The sequence below is a fragment of the Sus scrofa genome, chromosome 1, assembly GCF_054392235.1.
Source record: "Sus scrofa isolate SSC_HxYL_T2T_F1_AM1 chromosome 1, Sscrofa_HxYL_maternal_Yorkshire_Landrace_v2.0, whole genome shotgun sequence".
Taxonomy (NCBI): Eukaryota; Metazoa; Chordata; class Mammalia; order Artiodactyla; family Suidae; genus Sus; species Sus scrofa.
In genome coordinates this window covers 172,000,700-172,023,891 of record NC_139383.1, presented here as the reverse complement: position 1 = coordinate 172,023,891, position 23,192 = coordinate 172,000,700, and the positions used below count along the sequence as shown (strand labels likewise).

The 23,192-nt window shown below is 42.4% G+C and overlaps 1 long non-coding RNA gene across 2 annotated transcripts in view; it reads left to right on the top strand.

Moving 5' to 3' along the window:
- LOC146406846 (uncharacterized) overlaps nt 1-15,530 on the top strand; it is a 63,379-nt gene extending 47,849 nt beyond the window's left edge. The window contains exon 3 of one of the 2 annotated variants that reach the window (XR_014816477.1): nt 12,943-15,530. This is a non-coding gene — a long non-coding RNA (uncharacterized LOC146406846). The remainder of the gene's footprint in view (nt 1-12,942) is intronic. The other variant, XR_014816478.1, reaches the window with a different exon arrangement.
- The last annotated feature ends 7,662 nt before the right edge of the window (nt 15,531-23,192 follow it).

Below are 23,192 nucleotides of genomic sequence, written 5' to 3'. Positions count from 1 at the left end.
TATGTACTAAACACTTTCTATGTTTGTCTCATTTGATATAGAGCTTTCCAATAACAAGGGGCCACGATCACCCCAACTTTGGAGACAAAAGAAAAGAGGAAAATAACGTCCAGGGTTGCAGGGCTATGTCATGGTTGAGCCACAGTTTGAAGCCTTGCCCCTGAGGACACCCAATTAACAGCTGCGGGACCTGCTTGACCTTGAGGGGAGTGAAGTAGCCTGGTCACCTGTCGCATCTCTTCTCATTCCTCGGTTGCTTGTGTCCACAGCTTTGCTTCTCTAGCAGCTAAGCAGCTGTAGATGAAACAAAACAGGCAACAGTAGCTAATAGAGTTTTTTTTTCTTTTTTTCTTAGTTTGGCATCACCCATGGCCCATGGAAGTTCCCAGGCCAGGGACCGAATCTGAGCCACAGCTGCAGCAACACCGGATCCTAAACCTGCTGCACCACAGCAGGAACTCCTTGCTTTGATTTTTTTTTTTTTTTTGGTCTTTTTGCCTTTTCTAGGGCCACTCCCTCAGCATGTGGAGGTTCCCAGGCTAGGGGTCGAATCGGAGCTGTAGTTGCCGGCCTACGCCAGAGCCACAGCAATGCAGGATCCCAGCCGCATCTGCAACCTACACCACAGCTCATGGCAATGCTGGATCCTTAACCCACTGAGCAAGGCCAGGGATGGAACCCACAACCTCATGGTTCCTAGTCGAATTCGTTAACCACTGCGCTACGATGGGAACTCCCTTGCTTTGATTTTTTATTTTTTAATTTTAATTGAGATATAGTTGATGTACAATATTATACAAGTTTAAAGTAGAGTTCTTAGGAGTTCCCTGGTGACCTAGTGGTTAAGGATTTGGTGTTGGCATTGCTGTAGCTTGTGTTCAATCCGGGAACTTTCATATGTCATGGGCATGACCAAAAAAAAAAAAAAAAAAAAAAAAACTAAAAGATTGGAGTTCTGTTGTGGCTCAGTGGAAACCAATTCGACTAGTACCCATAAGGATTCGGGTTCAATCCCTGGCCTTGATCAGTGGATTGGAGGTCTGCCCTTGCCATGAACTCTGGTGTATGTCATAGACTCCACATGGATCTGGCGTTGCTGTGGCTGTGGTGTAGGCCAGCAGCTGCAGCTCCGATTCAACCCTTACTCTGAGAACTTCCATATGCCCAGGTGTGACCCTAAAAAGCAAAATAAATAAAATACAGTTTTAAAGGAAACTGTACACATTATTATCAGTTCCTATGACTCATCCAGTCCCCATGACTGCACAGAATGGGGTGAGCAAAAAAACCCCTTTTCCTAGAAAGGCTTTTCTTAGGTTAAATGCTTTAAAATATATACCCTGCAGCAGTGATTCACACCAGGATTAGGGACTTGAGGGTGAGGATAGGGAGCACGTGGGCACGTCCGGACTCTGGCAGAGGAGGGCAGGGAGGAGAGACAAATCATTCAGGCCAAGCAAGGAAACCACAGCCCTGCCCAGTGTACAGCCCCAGGGGCAGACCAAAACCTCCTGGTCCTTCTGCAGACTTACTTCAGGGGAAAGTTGAGACTGAGGCAGAATTGAGGAGGGGGGGATGGCTACCTCAAACCATTTCAACACATGTATTTTTCCTCTCTCAGAAGGACTGACTTTGAGTTTCAATGAGGACATGTGTGTTGGGTTTTTTCCCCAGTTCACAAGGATCCTGGATCGCTCTGACCACTTTCTAGAGCTTTCAGGCAAGAGACAGGCAGCCCATGTGTCACTCACCCCTTCCACATGGTGCCAAGACTCTGATGTGCTGCCATCAGGAAGACAGCCAGACAAGGCCTATGGTTCTCACCCCACAGGATCGGGCAGCAACATCAAGGACAAGGAGGCCTCTGCTTCCCAGCCCTTCCCAGCCCTGCCTCTTTTAGCAGGCTTGCATGGTCATAATTCCAATCTCACTTTGTACATCTCTAGCAACTCCAGGAAGGTGGCTGGATGGAGGGGATCTTCTTAGGAGCCTTGGAGACAAACGTACCTCTGCCACCACAGCCTCACAGCTTTGTGGCCTTAGGCAAGTTGCCTAATTTCTCTGAGCAGTTGTCTTTTCCTGGGTGAAAAGGGGATTTTACCTTTATCTCGCAAGATGGTGGCTCTGGCTAGGAAGATTAGGTCTCCACTGTGACACTTTGGTGACGATCAATAGATGGTAACAGTTATTGTTCAATAATTGGAGAGACCGTGTCAGCTCTGTTTAACTCTTTGCTCTGCCGCCTCCTAATGTCTCCACAACCACCACGACGTTTTATTCTATCCATTCAAGAAATGTGAATGCTGTCTCTGTCCCAGGCACAGAGCTAAGCACGGAGGCTCTAAAGACATGGGCCAGGATCCTGCTGGCAGGAAGTTTAAGCCTCAAGCAGAGAATATATAATTTGTATTTACTGGGCTATAAATCAAGATAGACAGAGATGTCTCTGTTCTAAATAGATAAAGTCGGTTGGTAAACAGCACTTCCAGGTCTGGCTCATGCAGAGACAACATCCTAAAGAACCTGTAATTAGTGACCCAGAGCTGGGGACTGAACTGGTTATCTCTGGGGTGCCGCGGACATCTGGCATAAGCAGTAAAGAGGACCCCGGAGCTTCTCTGCTCCCTGGAGCACACTGGGCCTGAGCTGGGCCCGTGTAATTAGCACCAGGACCAGGCCTCTCTGGCTATGACCTCAGCGGTTATTGGAGATTCTGTTTATGTCTCCCCAGCTGATGGACCCTCTCCCTTGCCCCTTTCAAAAATACTATTAAAAGAGTCCTCCTCTCATTGAAAAAAAAAAAAAAAAGAAAATGCACCACTCAGTGAAGTACCAAAACCAGAGGAATCCACACTGGGTGCTCCTTTTTCGAAGATTTCAGACCCCCTCGAAGAGAGGAGGACGCATCTAAGATGGAGGTCTGGTTCTGTCCACAGTCGCTGAATAGAAGCTCCTCTCTCATAAAGTCCCAAGCAGCTGGAGGCGACTTACACAAAGCCAGGAGTCTTTCTGCATTTTCCAGAGGCCCCCGCACCTGCAGAGATCCTGAACACAAGTCATCACCATAACAATGGACCTCTGCCGGGGAAGTTTGGGCACTGTTGTCTCCTGCCTTCCCTTCAGTTATTTGGGAAGTGACCCTCTGGTAAACAAAGTTTGCATCACAGTTGGGATTACTCCCTCACTCCTTGCTTTTCCAAACTAGCTCCGGAAAGGTGAGCATACCCAGCTCATTGCCTTTATGACACACATTGGAACAAAGGCCAAGGCAAGAGTTAAAAATAACTTTGTCAGTAAATAGAAGAAATTCCAAACTCTAGGCTGATTTCTAAGAACTTCTAGGGAAAACACTCAATTTACAAACCCTACAAGTGAGATAAGGCATATAAAAAAGCTGGTCAGGGGTTATTTATAAAGTGATTATATGGCTACAGAGTTGTCGATGAGTAAGAGGAACTTGAGAAACTATTAGTAAGCACAGTTCTGAGGATGTAATATTGTCATTGGAAAAGGAAATGGAAGTTTGGAGTCGGCAGGCAGGCTGAAAACTAGAATTAGACCACACTGAGATTCTGAAAAACAAACAAACAAAAACCCCAGAAAATAGCCGGAAATGGTTAAATTACACAAATCTTCGTCAATTAAACGTTACAAGGGCTGAGAGTTCCCTTGTGGCTCAGTGGGTTGGGGAGCCAGCATGGTCACTGCTGCTGCTCGGGTCACAGCTGTGCTGTGGTTTCAATCCCCAGCCTGGGAAATTCCGCATACCACAGAGTTACAAAGGGTGGAGGGTAGGGTGCTGCTTTTTATTTTGGCTGCACCTGTGGCATGCGGTAGTTCCCAGGCCAGTGACAGAATATGAGCTGCAACTGCGACCTATGCCACAGCTGTGACACCACCAGATCCTTAACTTGTGTGCCATAGGGGGAACTCTGGTTGCTCCTTTTGATATGGGAAAAGCTTTGGGGGGGGTATTAACTCTCCTGAGAATACTCTGCTAGCCCCAAAAAGAGTTCTTTTAACCCCTAGCAATACAGCCGTTCACCATCAGCTCCCTCCCTTCTTCGGTCCCAGTTTCTTACCTTCCTTCTGTTTCTCCTTCCTTCCTTCAGTTTCTCCTTCCCTCTGCGGTCCCAGTTTCTTACCCCAGCAGCCCCTGACCCTGTTGCCTAGCCGTTGAGTAATTCAGGGTCAGGCCAGTGACCTTGAGTACAGCTACTGTATTCCTTACGTACACAGACTTTCTCTCCCAGAGTTTACGACCTTATCCACAGAATATTTTATAACTCCAACTATGCCATGATGTTCTCATACGCAGAGCATAATGGGTAGAAGATGCCTTTCACCCAGGATGTTTTAGGTTAAAATAGAGCTTTGCAGAGTGTTTCTAAAGGCTTACACCCTGCCCACCCCATACAGCAGATCTATATGCTTTCCTGCCAGACCACCTCTGTCTGTTTTTCCTCCCACCCCTCCATGCTTATCTTTCTTCTCCTTGACTTAACCTCATCTTTAGATAAGACAGATGGCAGGTTGGTGCCACAGAAAAAATGGTAGGTCAAATAGCGTCAAAAAAGAGAAGAATGCCGTGGGAGCGGCCCAAGAAATGGCAAAAAGACTAAATAAATAAATAAATAAATAATAAATTTTAAAAAAATAAAGGTTTAAAAAAAAAAGAGAGAAGAGCTGTGTGCACCCCCCTGCTCCTCTGTGAAGGCATAGAGATCTGACCACAAATTCTGATAAGACATGATTTGATGTCTTATCAGAAATTATTTGATGTCTTTCATGGCAGTGATCATGAGTTTTCTCAGGAAGGTTACAAGCCGGAGAGTGTCTTGATTACCTGATTCTGTTCAATGTATGTTGAAACATCCTCATCCATGACCGTTGCCCTCCAGTTCATTTGCTGATGCTGGTTGTGCTGGGGTTTGGCTTTGTTTGAAAGCAGAGATGCCCCGAAACTCAGTAATCTTGAAGGTGAATGGACGCATGTCAATTGCCGGGTAGAAAGTTTCCAATCATCTTACTGTAATAATCAGGAAACCTTAAATGGAAGTGTTATTAGCAGGTTCCTGACAAACAAAAGTGCAGTAAATAATGACAAAGGTCAAATAGAGAGACTTATCGGACATTAATGTGTTGAGACTACGAACCTGCAGCAAGTGTAAAAAAGGAATTATTTCCTGGTATGACTGCCTATCGCTGAGATAATGTGCAGGAATCAGTGGAAATTTGTAAAACAAGATGGGAAACATCATGTTCTTTTTACTTATGTGCCCACATTTTAATGAAGCAGGAAGGAGAAATGGGGATGTTTCTCTAGCTAGGTGTGGCTGTGACAGGGCTGGGGTTCCGAATCCCTAGAGCTTTGCAATAGGGAGATGCAAAATCACAAGCATTGAGCCCATTATAGGCAAGGGATAAAAATCATTTGTTTCCTGGGTGGCTACCATGGTACGTGAAATGCACTGCTCTATAATTGCTGGGGTAGGTGTGGGGAGAGGGGGTGTAATTTGGAGCCCAAACACCTGTGACTTAACAGCTCTGGCTTAAGGGGGAGCAGAATACTGTGTTATTCTGCACAGTATTTGATGGGTTTAATTCTCTATTCTCTATACATCACATGGGTAAACCAAAGCAGGGACAAAATACATGATGCTGACGATGGAGGTCTCAAGTGTCCCCAAGAGATTCTGGTGCTGGATCACAGGCTCAGTGAGCCTCCAAGACCTTGGAACCTGTCCCTTCCCTTCCAGCCACTCTTTCATTCCATCAGTTTCCCTCCTGGCCCTTTAGGGGGCAAGCCCCAGACTCAGCACCTGAGGCCACCATCATACACAAGTGTTAGCGGGAGAATGAGTCATACTCTGTGCGGCCTTGTTGTTGGGCCGAGGTTTGTTTTGTCTTGGCATTTACTGTAAACTGTCTGGAAAGTTTTCTTTAACCCCTTCCCCAGCCCCAGCCCCAGCCCCCACCCCACCACGGTGTTTACCTCCAGCCAACAACTCAGTTTGCAGGATCTGAGCCTTCATCGCTATCACACATGGTTTATTTATTTATTTTTTTTTAATGAGAGTTGCAACGTTTATTTCAGGTTCTCTCTTGTTTTTTTTTTTTTCTTTTTTTTTCTTTTTTGCCACACAGGCAGTATGTGGGAATTCCTGGGCCAGGGATTGAACCTACGCCGCACAGCAGCAACCAGAGCCACAGCGGTGAGAACACAGGAGCCTCAACCTGCTAGGCCATCAGAGAACTCCCCACACATGGTTTAGAATACAATTCAAAAACATTTGCAACATACATAACAAAATAAAAAAGGTCCTTTCACATTATTTTTTGAATTGTGTTGTAAATGCGGAAGAAAATATAAAGAACTCTTGCAAATCCACTAAAAAAAAAAAAAAAAAAATGAAGCCTGACAGAAATGTATAGCAAGGACATAACTAAAACAGTTTTAAGAGAAATAGCCAAAAATTGTAAATAAGCAGATCTTAAAGGATGGTTTCAGGAAAAAAATAAAGAAAATGTGAAAAGAATATGAGGGAAATACTTTTGTTTTCTTTTCAAATTGACAAATATTACAACGAAAAACAATATGTTGTCAAGGGCTGTTAAAACATATTTTTATTCACTGCTGGTGGGAGTGTAAATGGGTATAAACTTTCTGAAGGGCAGTTTGTGTCAAATTGTTTTCATCTGGGGAGAAAAAAGAAAGAAGTAACTGCATGGATGACCTCAATGAGGTAAGTGGAAAATATTTTAAAATTAATGGGTTAGGACCTACTTAGAATAGAACCCATGCTAAAATCTGTAAAAGGAAAAAGAGCTACATCTAAGTCCCTAAAAAGATGAAAACTCTATATGCAAAACTATATCATAAAGTTACACACAAACATCAAATTGGAGAAAATAATTTCTTCACTGTGCATGAGAGATGAATGCTTGGTGAGATTGTAGGTTGTGTCAAAAGACATTAGAGGGGATATAAATGGGTATTCAAGCTTTCTGCAGAGTAGTACATTAAAAAATTTAAGTCTTGGAGTTCCCATTGTGGCTCAGTGGAAATGAACCCCATCTCTGGCCTTGCTAAGTGGGTTAAGGATCTGGCATTGCCATGAGCTGTGGTGGAGTCTGCCGATGAGGCTCCATCCTGGTAGCTACAACTCCGATTTGCCCCCTAGCCTGGGAACTTCCACATGCCACGGTGTGGCCATAAAAAGAAAAAAAAGTCTTTGACTCAACAATTTCATTTAGAATTAAACCTATTCAGAAATATATATAAAAGAATGCTAAGATACCAAGGATGTTCTTTGTAGCATGTGTATAATAGTGAAATATTGAACGTCAACAAACTGCTCATCCTGGTATATGAGTTATAAATGCTGGCATGTGCTATTATTTATGAAGTTTGCCTAATGAGAAGGATACATGGAAAAGTTGTTAAGATATATTCCTAAGTGTAAAAAGATTACAGAACGGGAGATGCATTATGATCTATTAAAATATATATGGGGAAGTTCCCTGGTGGGCTGGTAGGTAAGGATCTGGCATTGTCACTGCTGTGGTTCTTGTCACCACGGTGGTGAGGGTTCAATTCCCGGCCTGGGAACTTCCGCATGCCAAATCTAGAAAGTTATATACCAAAAATAATGGTTGAATGAGATAACAAGGGATTTGCTTCCCAATTTTTATATATATAAGCTTTTGAAATTTTTACAATGAGCAGACAGGGATTATTTATACAATGAGAAAAATATATGTGTAGTAGACAAAATGAGAATATAGAAAGATTGTATCTTCCTCCCACTCTTTCCACTACTTTTTTAAAAAATTTTTAATGTACCCAACAACCCAGCAACTTTATGAACACAGCAAATGGTTTTACCCACATTTCATTTTAAAAAGAAAAATGCTGTAATTAATGATCACAAATGAGAGGAGAAAAATCATACCACCATCACATTTTAGGATTGTATGCATGTGACAGTTTTTTTTATATCTTATTCATCTTTTATTGTATATTTTCATTTTAAAAAAGTCAATATTGCTGTTGAAGAAAGAAGATGAACTTTCAAATAAAAGAGAACATGTTGAAATAAAAACGAGTTTCACTATTACTGAAATAGGTGAAAAAAAAAATCCCAGTTTTACTGATCTGTTTTGTGATGTGGGCATGGATGAGATAGTGCATATGTAAACCAAGAAAAGGACCTATGGCAAATTCCGATGAAGATTTTGCTGCCTTGAAAATTACCTTTGTTGGAGTTCCCGTTGTGGTGTAGTGGTTAACAACTCCGACTAGGAACCATGAGGTTGCAGGTTCCATCCCTGGCCTTGTTCAGTGGGTTAAGGATCCAGCGTTGCCGTGAGCTGTGGTGTAGGTTGCAGATGTGGCTCGGATCCCGAGTTGCTGTGGCTCTAGCGTAGGCCGGTGGCTACAGCTCCAATTGGACCCCTAGCCTAGGAACCTCATAGCAGCCCAAGAAATGGCAAAAAGACAAAAAAAAAAAAAAAAAAAAAAAAAAAAGAAAGAAAGAAAGAAAATTACCTTTGTTATAACCTAAAGACCAAGAGTTCCTTTTCAAAACTTTCTTAAGTATGCAGATGAGAAAACTGATACTTAAATGAGTAAACAAGGGTCAGGTCCTAGTATTTCTTCTGAAATCCAGAAATAGGAGGTGACCTACCCAGGCTCACATAGAATTAGAAACAGAGTTGGTATTAGAAGGTGTTAGAAGCCTAGACTCCCAAACCTGGGTTTGTTTTCCTTCACTATTTTAAATGACTTTAAGCCTCAATTCTATTTCTCTTTAACACAGTCTTTTAAGTATTGCTGCTTACTATTTTCTTGTTTCTTTTAAAAACCTAACGAGTTATATACATTTTAGCAACTACTTCTGAAACTTATGAAGATTACAAAAATTAACTTTTTAAGTATTTTTGAGAAATTCTTTTTTATGTTAAAAAATCTAGAATTATTAGCAGTTTAATTGTGAATAGTGAATTATGCTATTTCTTGCTATTTTTTTCCGTACTGCTGTTAGTATTAAAATGTAGTTCACAGGAGTTCCTATCGTGGCGCAGTGGTTAACGAATCCGACTAGGAACCATGAGGTTGCGGATTCAGTCCCTGGCCTTGCTCAGTGGGTTAAGGATCCGGCGTTGCCATGAGCTGTGGTGTAGGTCACAGACATGGCTCAGATCCCATGTTGCTGTGGCTCTGGCGTAGGCCAGTGGCTACAACTCACATTAGACCCCTAGCCTGGGAACCTCCCTATGCTGAGGGAAGCAGCCCTGGAAAAGGCAGAAAGACAAAAAAAAATAAAATAAAATAAATAAATTAAAATAAATAAACAAATAAATAAATAAATAAATGAAATGTAGTTCAGACTCTTAAATAAGCATGTCCAGCTGGGAGATCTTAATATTGAGTCTTATGACATTGGGCCTTCACGATAAAAACTTTGGCTTTGACCATTAATTCTTTTCTGTTTTCAAATTTATTTTTGGAATTTACATTGTGGCTCAGTGGGCTAAGAACCTGATATAGCATCTGGGAGGACGCGGGTTCAATTCCTGCCCTTGCTCAGTGGGTTAAAGATCCGGTGTTTCCTCAAGCTGCAGTATAAGTTAAAGATGCAGCTCGGATCTGATATTGCTGTGACTGTGGTGTAGGCCTCAGCTGCAACTCCCATTTGACCCCTAGCCTAGGAATTTCCATATGCCACAGGTGCAGCCTTAAAACAAAACAAACAAAAATTATTTTATTGAAGAATAGTTTATTTACAATATTGTGTTAATTTCCACGATATATAGATATACAAGTATATGTATATATATACACATTCCTTTTTATATTCTTTTCCACTATAGGTTACTAAGAGACATTAAATAGAGTTCCCTATGCTATGCATTTATCTATTTTATGTAGAGTAATCTCTGCTAACCTCAAAACCCTAATTTTTCCCTCCCCTCCTTTCCCCTTTATGGTAACCATAAATTTGTTTTCTAAGGCTGTGAGTCTTTTTCTGCTTTGTAAATAAGTTTGTTTGTATCATTTTTTTAGATTCCATACAAGTAATATCATTTGATATTTTTCTTTCTGTGTCTGACTTACTTTACTTAGTGTGATAATCTCTAGGTCCATCCACATTGCTGCAAAGGGCATTATTTCATTCATTTTTTATGGCTGAGGAATATTCCACTGTAAATATATACCACATCTTCTTTGTCTATTCATATGTCAGTGGACATTAAGTTGCTTCCGTGTTTTAGCTATTTTAAATAGTGCTGTTCTGAACGCTGGAGTGCATGTATCTTGTTCAATTAGAGATTTCATCTTTTTTGGATATATGCCCAGGAGCGGGACTGCTGGATTATACAGTAACTCTATTTTCAGTTTTTTAAGGAACCTCCATAATTCACCATTAATTATTTAAAAAAAACTTTCCAAGTTTCTTCTTTGCATCTTGGTAAGGCAGCAAATTATATCTGATGTTGTTCTGGAAACAACAAGGCTCTATCCTTATATTTACATGAACATGTAGAAGTGAGTATCTCTAGACAGAATGGAACCTTCCATCAGCTGGAATGAAAGTCCAGATTTTGCTCCAAGATTGTGTTCTCCATCTTCCACAAAGAATCCAGAAAAACTATGAGAAAAAGCCTAGAAAACTTCCAAACTAAAGAAAGCAGAGAAGGCCACAAGAATACTTCCTATTCAGCGTTCTGTGAGATAAATTCTTTTTTTTTTTTTTTTTTTTCTTTTTGCCTTTTGAGGGCCGCTCCCCGGCATATGGAAGCTTCCAGGCTAGGGGTCTAATCGGAGCTGTAGCCACTGGCCTACGCCAGAGCCACAGAAACATGGGATCTGAGCCATGTCTGTGACCTACACCACAGCTCACGGCAATGCCGGATCCTTAACCCACTGAGCAAGGCCAGGGATTGAACCCGCAACTTTATGTTTCCTAGATAAATTCTTTTAGGACAAAACTCTAAGTGGATATGATTCCATTAGAAAATATGACAGGAGTTCCCATTGCGGCACAGTAGAAATGAATCTGTCTAGTATCCATGGGGATGCAGGTTCAATCCCTGGCCTCACTCAGAGGGTTAAGTATCCAGTGTTGCCTTGAGCTGTGGTGTAGTTTGCAGATGTGGCTCAGATCCTGTGTTGCTGTGGCTGTGGTACAGGCTGGCAACTGTAGCTCCTATTCTACGCCTAGCCTAGGAACTTCCATATGCCATGGGTACGGCCCTAAAAAGGCAAAAAAAGAAAAAAGAAAGTATGACAGCCTATTTATTACAAGGTCTACCTGGAATGGCACTTTTCCAGAATCGCTCCAGTTGAAGACTGGATAAACAACAAGCAACTAATAACCAAAATATAAGTATGATAAATACTGTTGCTTTTATAAAGTTATTTTTGGGTTTACAAAATGACTTCATGCATATCTGGTTATTTGCTCAAAGGAAAAATTTTATTCTGTTGATATAAGCTGATATATGTAATAATTTCAAATCACCTGGACTTCACTTTTCTCAGGAGAAGTTGTAAGATGCTGATGAGAACTACCATCAAGGACTTTAACCTCACCTGAATTTCACAAGTAAAAACTCTTATGTTTGGAGTTCCCTGGTGACCTAGCAATTAAGGATCCAGCATTGTCACCTCTGTAGCTCAAGTCACTGTTTGATCCCTGGCCCAGGAACTTCCACATGCCATGGGTGTGGCCAAAAAGAAAAAGAAAAACTCTTATGTTTGAATCCCAGCTCTGCCCCCACTTCACTAGCTATGTAGCCAAGGGCAGCTCTCAAATCTTACAAAATTAAAATAGAACTTGGAGTTCCTGTCATGGTGCAGCAGAAATGAATCTGACTGGGAACCACAAGGTTGTGGGTTCAATCCCTGGCCTCACTCAATGGGTTAAGGATCTGGCGTTGCTGTGGCTGTGGCAAAGGCTGGCATCTGTAGCTCCAATTAGACCCCCTAGCCTGGGAAACTCCATAGGCCACAGGTGCGGCCCTAAAAAAAAAAAAAAAAAAAAAAATTAAAACAGAACTTATTTTATGCAGTGGAACTGGCATTTAAGTAAGAAACTATATGTGATTTCTACCACTTAACATTACCTAAGCCATTTATATTCCCCTAGTTATCTAGGAGCCTGTGAGTATAAAACAAAAACAGGAGACATATTTGCTGAATAACAATACAGAACTGAAAACGTGTGACTTAAAAACAAAAACAAACCCATCAGCTAAAAGTAGCATCTCAGAAATATTCCCCTCCCACTGGAAAGTGACGTCAGAAGCCACAGCCACAAAGAATCTTCTCAATAATATATGGAAACTGAAGGAGGGCATGGCTGCCTCTGGAAATCTTAAGGAATGTGTTTATTCAAGCCCTCTCCTTTCAGTCCCAATTGGTCAGAATCTTGTGTTCTAGTCCCCAAAGTTCTTTTCTAGTACCATGACCTCCAGTTCCACCAGAAATATTTAATGTATTATATATACAGATTATGAAATTTGCTTTAAAAAAGTTCTGTAAGCAGGGAACTCAGAGAAAGCATATTTAATTTTCCTGATCTGTCATAAGGCAAAAAACATACTTTTTGTGGGGGGAAAAGGGAGCTTTTTTTTTCTCTTCCTCTTTTACATAGATGGATATCCAAGGAACTAAGAATAGATGACTTCCGCTTTTTACTTAGGAGATCTTACCCAAGTGCGAAACCGTCCGATTACGCAAACATTCCTAGTCCTTTGAGGTGTCATTTTTCTCTTCATATTATTTTAAAATATATTATTATATACTATGTTTTGTTAGAAATATATTGATTTCTTTAAAATTATTTCTAAGCCCTTGAGAAAGCATAGCAATTTGTATATTTCTTCTTCTCAAGTAAAAGATATTCTTTATTTTTTTCTTTTTTTTTCTTTTAGGGCAGTATAACCTGCTGGCCTACACCACAGCCACAGCAACGTGGGATCTGAGATGCATCTGCGACCTACACCACAGCTCACGGCAATGCTGGATCCCCAACCCACTGAACGAGGCCAAGGAGCGAACCTGCATCCTCATGGATACTAGTTGGATTCTTTTCTGCTTTGTCACAGTGGGAATCCAAGTACAAGATATTCCTTAACCCAGAAATTAGAAATCATTGCCTTTCATAATTATTTCTATTTGCCCTGGCTGTTGTGCCTGTGTGTGTGTGTGTGTGTGTGTGTGTGTGTGTGTGTGTGTGTTGGAGTGTCAGTAGAATGAACTTGAGCATTGTAACCAAATTGTCATGTAAAGCCATGGGTTCTACCCAGAATCTAATTGGAGACTTTTTCTTATTAAGAGCGAGGTGGTCCTGGAGTTCCCTGGTGGCTCAGTGGGTCAAAGGCTCTGGTGTTGCCACTTTCAGTTATAAGATGAGTAAATTTTGGGGAGGATCTAACGTACAGCATGGTGATTATGGTTAACAATACTGTGTCATAGACTTGAAAGTTGCTAAGAGAAACTATCTGGAAATGTTCTCACCACAAAAAAGAAAAGGTATTTATGTGAGATGACGAAAGTGTTAGCTAACACAGTGGCAGTGATCATTTTGATGCCTTTGTAAGTGTTATCAAATCAAACTCCTTCTACACCTTAAACTTATATGATATGATATTTTGACTATTATCTCAAGCTAAGGGGAATGTGTGGGAAGAATTGTGTGGTCCTGAGATTGGAAGTTTACAAAAAGAATCCTGGTGAGGTGGAAAACACATTTACTTATCTTAAGATCCAAAGAAGTGCCAACTCAAGAGACCAACAGGATGGGCTATGGGTGCAAGAGACTGAAACAAGGTCATAATAGGCTATGAAGCCTATAGGTGATGAAGTCCCTGTTCTAGACCATAAATAAGGCTTAGGACATTCCTTCAGGGCTCTGATGGGAACCCAGTGAAAATTCCAACCCCCCCCAGTTATATGGGAATATACCCCTTCAATTTGGGTAGTTTGAAAGGATGGCTTCTTTTTTAAGTATTATCATTCAACCTGGAAAAGAATTTGAATTATGTGTAGAAGTGTTTAAGAAAATCAAATCTTTAGGATGAACGTTTGGGGAGGAGATGGTACATGTTTAATATTCTCTGTACGGCAATGTTTTAGAAATTATGATATGTAAACTGGCCTATACGTTATTCTATGTAGTTAGTACTTAAGAAAATTAGGCCAAAGTTTAAATGAGAATTACTAGGCCAACTCCTCCCTGCTGAACTCCTGCTCAGCTGACTTTCTGAAGCTCCTTTTCCCCATTTCTGCCCTCCTCCTCAAGTACCAAAGTAATCTAAACAGTGCACCTTGTTTAAGTTCTAGTCCAAAGGGCGCCACTCACCTCCCCACGACGGGACAATATGATGGTGGTTATTTTAAAGGTGTGGCCATTGACGCTCCAGGTCACCAGGAGACAGCTCAAACACACACCCACCCCCCTCATGCCCAGTTAATCACCCGTGCTCTTTCCCAGAGATAACTAACACTAAACATCCCCTTCATGTACTTACTTAATTTATAAAAGCTCTTAAAGCATTCTAAAATTTCTCAAACTTTGTTTCTACCATTTGTGAATTTTGTTAGGATAGAGAGAAAAATCATGCTTCCCATTCTCAGTCTTCCAAACATGTGACAAAAAATAAAAGAAAATCCACACTTCCTTTTACCCATAGGCCCAAACCAATTAAGTAAGGAAAGGATGAGAAAATACTGCTTTTACACATCCCAGCAGGTGCCAGAGGTTTTGTTTTATTTTAAACTGCTAAGTGCATGGAAATCAATGCACTTTCTCATTTCCAGTAGTTCTATAAATGCCCTCGCCTTGGCCTGTTACGGGTTCAGAGGTACCTCTAGATTCTCTCAGATAGCTTGGTGTTAGTTTTATAAAAAAAATTTAACAGGGAGTTAAATGGAGATCAGGAGTGCCCCTTGTGGCTCAGTGGAAAAGAATCTGACTAGTATCCCTGAGGATGTGTTTGGATCCCTGGCCTTGATCAGTGGTTCAGGGATCCAGCATTGCTGTGAGTGGTGGTGTAGGTCCAAGATGTGGATAGGATCCTGTGTTGCTGTGGCTGTGGCATAGGTCTGTAGTTGCAGCTCTGATCTGACCCCTAGCCTGGGAATGTCCACACACCACAGGTGCCACCCTAAAAAAAAAAAAAAAAAAAAAAAAGATATAAAAATATACGTGTGTGTGTGTGTGTGTGTGTGTGTGTGTGTGTAGCAGCGAGTGAGGCTAGACAGTGCTTCTCAAACTTTAAGATCTGTTTGAATCCCCTGGAGATGTTGTTAAGATGCAGACTCGGACTTGGTAGGTCTGGAGTGGGGCCCAGGAGCCTGTTGTCTCTCAGGAGGTTTCAGATGTTCTGGGTCCACTTGCCCTTACACTGAATAGCTGGGATGGTAGCCATGAGTTAGGTCTAGAACTAGAAAGTTGAGTTTTGGTCTGGAGGCAAAAATGTATGTGGCAAACTCTGCCAAGAAAGATGTTTGTTCTTTATATGTGTGGTATTTTCCTTTCTTAGAAAACATTAGGGGAGGGGTGTGTTTTTTCACAAGTCACACAGATACGATGGGTCTCTCTTAGATTTGAATTTCCCCACTTTTCTTGGATCTCATTCAGCGTAAGTACTGGTGATGACACTGGAAGTTGCTTGGATCCCTCGAAATTTGGGACCCACTCAAAAAAGAAAACAGTTCTGTGACTGAGGAGGGAGCCAGCACGTTTTTGGCTTGGTGGCTATTTATTTAAATGAAGTCTTCTGGTAATAAATCTTTAGGGCAGGGAGGCTGAGTTTTGAGGCTGAGAAGAAAGAAAACACTGGCTGCAGAAACAATGACCAAAGTCATTCAATCAGTCATTCCATCATCACTTCAGCGCTGGTGAGTGGGGTTGCAGGTGCCTGGCACAGCAACACCCCTCAGGGTTAGTTACGACCCAGGCATCAAAGAAGGCCACCTCGAAGCCCAGCTGCCAGGAGGAAAACGATAGCCAAAGGAAAAAACAAGGGCGGGGCCCCTGTGAATAGACAAAATGCACCCTCACTTTCATCAGGAGCTGGGATCACCGGGTGACCGAGCACTTAGCTAAGGCTCTGGGGGGCTCATATTAGAGAGAAAGACACAGTGTGTGAGTGAGGATAGCGGTGGGAACTGGAGCCCGGCTGCTTCCGATTTTTACAACAGCTGGATCAAAACAACCCAAGACTGTGGACTGAGCCATCCTGGGCAAGTTCAACATCTTGTCGCTGAAACCAATATTGTTATTGCTACCGAACGTTTCCGCTCTGTGTTTGTTCTTCTGAGCCAACCTTTGTCCTACTGCCGAGACATTAATTTTCCTAGTTAGGACACTTACCGTTCCAGAAGGATAACACGCTGAATAACTCGAGGCTTGGTAAGAGATGATTACCTCCCCGCATGCAAAACCACAGTGCCTGCCTGCCAGATAGAACCCTGTACTTGAAACAGAAAGTAGAAATCTGGGGTTTCCAGAGACCAGACTCCCTGGGACCACAGGACTTCAGGGAACACACTGCTTTCCTGGAACAAGGGGAAGGGCAGGAATGATTTTTAAAATCCTGCCCTTTTGAATGTGAAGTTGATTTAAAGAAGAGGTCTGAGTTGAAATAAAGAGAAGGGAAGAGTTGAAATAAAGAGAAGGGAAGAAACTGAAGCTGAGGAAAGCAGGAAATATGAGGGCGGCTGACTCATAGGGGTAGACCATCAGGTTCAGCTGCCTTCTGTTCAAAATTATCTCTCTCCAATCAGTTCCACTGTTTTTACTTATCTGCTGCCTGATAGCCTAAAAATAGAGATGAACGTGGGACATTATTTAAAATGCAACCCTCTCTGGGAATGCTAATAAGCCATTGGCCACTCACAGGTTGTTGGGAATTAATTTAATTTAGGGAATGGGAATTAGAAGGGAGGAAGTTAGCAAGTAATCAGCCCAAGCCTTCATTTCACACAGGAGGAAATCGAGATCCTGAGAGAGGAAGCTTCTCATTCAAGAACTCAGAAGGCCAGCGGCAGAGTTGGGTTACAGCTACTGCTCTTGGTCTATGTGATTAGAAAACGCATATTCCCCTGGCACAAGTTAAGTCTGATTTATTTAAAATCATCATCTGTGGAGCATCTCCTCTGTGCCAGGTGCAGAAAGAAGAGCGGGAGACACAGTGGACATGGCCTTCACCTCATGGAGCTTATAGTCTAGTTTGAGAGGCTGATAAATAAATGCAAATACTCCCACCCAGCAGATTTAGCAATGACAGTTCCTGACAAGTTATCAAGGATGAAAACAAGGAATGGCGATCAAGAGGGATAATTATTTCAGATTAGGTGGCAGAGAAGGTCTCAGGGGCATTTCAGGTAGGATCTGGAGGATAAGAGATCACCCTCTTCAGAGTCTAGGGCAAATATAAATAAGGGTAAAGCTTGGAGGAAGGAGCGAGTTGCATGTGGTAGGGAAACAGACCCAGATGCTTGGATATTGGCCTTCAAAGGTGGAGGTACGGAGCTCCCTGGTGGTCTAGTGGTTAAAGACCTGGTGTTGTCACTGCTGTGGCTGAGGGTCAGAGCTGAGGCCCTAGTCCAGGAATTCTGTATGCCGTGGGTGTGGCCCAAGAAAAATCTGGGTTCAAATTATGCACAACTCCACTACCTAGCAGATTTTTTTGGCTTTTTGTCTTTATAGTACCGCACCCGCAGCACATGGAGGTTCCCAGGCTAGGGGTCTAATCAGAACAGTAGCCGCCGCCAGCCTACGCCACAGCCACAGCAATGCCAGATCCTTAACCCACTGAGTGAGGCCAGGGATCAGACTCGAAACCTCATGGTTCCTAGTCAGATTCCTTAACCACAGGGCCACAATGGGAACGCCTACTTAGCAGCTTTGTGCCCACACGCCTTAGCCCTAGGATTGAGGTTGTACAATGTAGTGGATAGACCTGTTGTCTTCCTCCTGATGGCCCCAGAAATGAGAATTCACCAAGCTTACATTTCATTCCCCTTCGTCTACTTTGGATACTTATTGCTGTTGCTTACAGTGACATTTTCCACTTCTGAGGAATAATTGTCTTTTACGCTTTCACCGACTATCTGGTCTCTAATATTTTAACATTGCCACCTCTGTCACTTCCTTTCAAGATCCTGACAGGTTTTGCAATCATATAGCAGATCTTTATTTCATTGTTCTGTTACTTGGTTGGACTGAAAAAGATACCAATTCATATTTTGCTCTGTATTTTCATTTCTGCTGCCACTAACAAATGCTACCTTGTGAATTTCTTACCTGCACAAAAAGGATACCATCTAGGGAATACTGCAAGAATATGAATCAAAATTTCTCTTATTGTACCTTTCTTTCTGAGTCCCATTAGTGCGGCTCCTATCCCCTCCACCCCCCATTCAATATTTATCCATTTGTATGTTGAGTGGATGTGTAACATACAGACAGAAAAGAGTGTGATATGTTTTCACAAATTGAACACACCTACCCCAAGAACACCCAGATCAAGAAATGGAAGATTAGAGGAGTTCCCGTTGTGGCTCAGCAGGTTAAGAACATGACATAGTGTCTATGAAGAAGCGAGTTCAACCCCTGACCTTGCACAGCTGGTTAAGGATCCAGCATTGCAGTAAGCTGCAGTGTAGGTCACAGATGTGACTCGGATCTTGAGTTGCTGTGGCTGTGTCTCTGATTTGATACCTAGTTCGGGAACTTCCATATGCCACAGGTCACGAACCATCATGATGGCTGCTAAGAGCATAGACTAGTTGTGGCCCATTTGGAGCCCGGTATAGGTGAGAGCGAATACTCTATACCCTTGTCCTTGACTTGGTTCACTCCACATGGTCACATTGATCCTCGTGCCATCACCTGGATGGTTGTAGAAATTTATTCTGGGTGCTTTATAGGATTGCATTGTGGGGATAGACTGAAGTGTACTCATCCATTCTGCAGTTGACTTTGCACATTCTTTGAGCAATTTATATGAATACACACCCCTCATACGCCTGTGCACAGACCACTCCTTCTCCTTCTAAGAAGCACACTGTTACTGGTTTCTTGAGAGGTCACTTTTTTTTTCTTTTCTGGAACTGCAGTGTTGTATCAGTGTTACAATTACAGCTTTATATACTACATCCTGATTAATGAACTGCTGTCCTAATAATATTAATAAATCATATATGCGCATTACTTTGCTGTTTACACCATACATTTTTAAAATCTACTGTCTCACTTATGCATCACCAAAATGTATGAAGTAGATACAGGGTTAGCAATGACATTTAACAGATGGGTTAAGTGGACCCCAGGGAAATTCTTTGGCCAAGAAGAGATTGAGGATTTCCAACTCTAAAACCAGAAATTGTTACTGCCTTTAGAAATCAGAGCTAATATCTGACAGCAGCCATGTGAAAACTGACAGAATCTGTACCAAAGCATCCCTGCCCACCCTCCAGCTCAGCTCTATGGCCAAGAGTTCTTGTGGCCTGGAAAGGAGAGGGTGACACTCTTGGTTTCCAATCCCATGCTCCTTTCCCGCCAGAATTTTATTTAGTCACAGAAATTTGGATATTTGCTATTGCATGTTTCCCAAGAGATAGCTTAAAAAAAAGTCACCTGCTGATGAACCATCGACTCCACTCCCCCACCCCCCAGCCTGCTGTGTTTGTTGAGGTCTAAGGCTCAGAAAGTGATTCATTTCCTCTTTTTCTTTTAGTTTCCTTTCTCTGCCTGTTACCTCTCTCCTTTCTCTGAAGAACTCAGACAAGTGATTCTGTTTATAATCGCCTGATTCTGGGTGGAGTTTGGCCTGTCATCCACATGCTGGAGCATAATTATTTGAGTTTTCTCAGGCAGGGGCTTCTGTGTTTGGGGTGAGGTATGTGTTCCTTTTGGATGGGGACCTTCAGGGTGGAAGGGCTGGCACTTTCTTGTCCTGCCCTCCTCATTCTGGGAAAGGCCTAATCGTCTTTCCGGATGTGACACTGTGGTAGCTGATTTGCCTGTATTATTACTTTTCATTCTTAAAAAGGAAAAAAAAAGCCCTGTAGGGGAACTAGCAATATTATTTTATTCTCCCCTCCCTGAATAGAAAGCCTTGGCTCAAAGAAGTGAAGCAATTTAAGTATCAAGGAAACCATGAAGCTGGGAGACAAATAAAATGAAAGAAAGAAAGAAAAAAGAGAATAAGAGAACTTTATACAAAATTCCTCCACTGGAGTTCCTGTTCTGGCTCAGCAGTCAACAAACCCGACTAGTATCCATGAGGATGTGGATTCGATCCCTGGCCTTTCTCAGTGGGTTAAGGATCCAGCGTTACCGTGAGCTGTGGTGTAGATCATAGGCATGGCTTGGGTCGGCAGCTCTGATTCGACATATGCCTCGGGTGCAGCCCTAAAAAGACAAAACAATAAAAAGTTCCCCTTTTAGCCTGCCTTGTGTCTATACAGTATAATTCTTTGAGACTTAGCTCATGATGTCAAATCATTCACTATTGTGAAAGAAGGCAAAGCTGATTATTCCAGCATTTCGATGACCACCTCAAAATTGATAGATTGAAAAAAGTCCCCTGGGAATTTTGATGGAAATGGGGATGAAGGAAGATTGGCTCTAGGTAATAGCAGCAGCTAAGATAGTCTGGAGGAAAAGTAGCAATGAGGGAGGGAGGGGCACCTGCCCTCAAGGGGGTATGCTGCTCCATTTTAGGGGACCATCAATGACCTGTTGCACCAAGGAGCCAGAGAAAGTGAGGTGTAGACCTGCTCTCACAGGCAATGGAGAGATATCTAAATTCTTCAGCAAGGCAATACATGTCAAGGAAATCGTGTTTTACTGGCAGATTGCTCCCCTGGCAGGGGACAGACATCCAGGTAGAAGACTTTCGCAAAACTGTCAGAATGAAATCACACACCCTATAGGCTGAGGAATTTGAGGAGGAAGGTTAAACCCAGAGTTCACTTTATAGAAAGATGTGCTAGGACTGATGACAGCTTAAATACAGGGGATAAAGAAGAAGCAAGAAGTTGACTGCTGATTGTGGTTTCAAGTGTTCTAGTCAGAGAGGATGGAATAATTATGACCCAGGTTTCTGTAAAGGTGGGCTTGAGAGGGTAGATACTTGACTTCCAGGGGCACCATAGAACTTTCTCTAAGGCTTTTCTCCAACCTACCCTGGGCCTGGCCTCATATCGAGGAGAGGGGGAGGGAGAGCTATGTCAGAATTAGATCTGTCCCTCCGCACATTCAAAATTGAAGGCTCTGGAGCTCCCGCTGTGGCTCAGCGGGTTAAGAACCTGACTAATAGTATTCCCGTAGTGGCTCAGCAGAAACTAATCTGACTAGTATCCATGAGGACACAGGTTCTATCCCTGGCCTCACTCAGTGGGTTAAAGATCTGGTGTTGCCATGAGCTGTGGTATAGGTTGAAGACACGGCCTGCATCCTGAGTTGCTGTGGCTGTGGTGTCGGCCAGCAACTCTAGGTCCTATTCGACTCCTAGCCTAGGAACCTCCATATGCAGCTGGTGCAGCCCTAAAAAAAAGGAACCTGACTAGTATCCATGAGGATGCAGTTCAATCCCAGGCCTCATTCAGTGGGTTAAGGATTAGGCATTGCTATGGCTGTGATGTAAGCCTCAGCAGCAGCTCCGATTCAACCCCTAGCCAGGGAACTTGCATATGCTGCAGATGTGGTCTAAAAAGACAAAACAAACAAATGAAAAACAAAAACGAAGGCTCTGACAAAGGGCATGGGCAAGTGCTGTGGCACTTCTGTCACTCCTGTCACCCTTGCTGCCGACTCTGGATCAGACCCTGGTCTGAACTCAGCCTTTGTTCCTCAGGAGTCCTGTTGTCTTCTGACTTTGTTCATAGTGTTATTTTCTGACCTGACATTTTACATTTCAAATGTGCTCTTGGGGTGTGGTATTCACAAGCCAATCCAATTCTAAGATTATGGAAATATCCACCCATGATTGCTTCAAGTACCTTCAAAAGTGTCCAATGCTTATGTTTAACCTGTGAACCCTCGGGAGTTTGTTTTAATCAGATAATGAGATAGGGATCAGACATTAATTTTTTTGCTCCCTGAATGTAAAGTCAATCATTTTAAAACAGTGTATGGAGTTATCTATCTTTTTTCCATTGTATTGAAAGGCCTCCTCCATCATATGTTTTATTTTCACCTGTTTTGAGGCCTGCACCATTAACTCTTTGCTCTGCTCTACTAGTTGTTTCAGACCTTGTTTTTACATCGACTTTATTTATAATATTGTAGCAAATGGAAGGGCTAGATCTCTTCAATTTGTTAACATTCCTCAGGAAGTCTCTCTGGGGTTTGAACTGGAATTGGATCACATTCATAGAGTAATTGGGCAGAATCTTCTTTTCCAGGAATAATTCTTCCTTTATGACCTTCAGGACAACCAAGATTCTTCCTTTAGGTTTTGTATATGTATCGGGGAGCACACTTTAATAATTTTTGTTTGCATTATAAATGGGTAGTATTTTTTTAGAACATTATATATATATATATATATATATATATACATATATATATATATATACACACATTTTATATACACACACACACACTATTTTTTTGACTTTTAGGGCCATATCCACACATACGGAAGTTCTCAGGCAGGAGTCCAATAGGAGGTGTAGCTGCTGGCCTATGCCATAGCCATAGCAACTTGAAATACAAGCCGAATTGGTGACTTACACCACAGCTCATAGCAATGCCGGATCCAGAGGAACCCCGGATCCTTAACCCACTGAGTGGGACGGGGATGAACCCACGTACTCATGGATACTTGTCGGGTTTGTTACTGCTGGAGCCACAAATGGATACTTTTTTTTTTTCTTTCTTTCTTTTTTGGCTGCCTCATGGCATATGGAGTTCCTGGGTCAGGGATTAGATCCGAGCTGCAGTCGGGGACCTAAGCCACAGCTGTGGCAAACCTGGATCCTTAACCCATTGTGCTGGGCTGGGGATCGAACCTGAATCCCAGCACTCCCAAGACACGACCAATCCCAGTGTGCCACAGCGGGAACTCCTCCTCTATCTTTTAAAAATAAAAATCTGACCACTCAGTGGGGACAATGGATATGAAGGTTTCATGAAGAGATATGGGGAAATTAGCATTAAGGA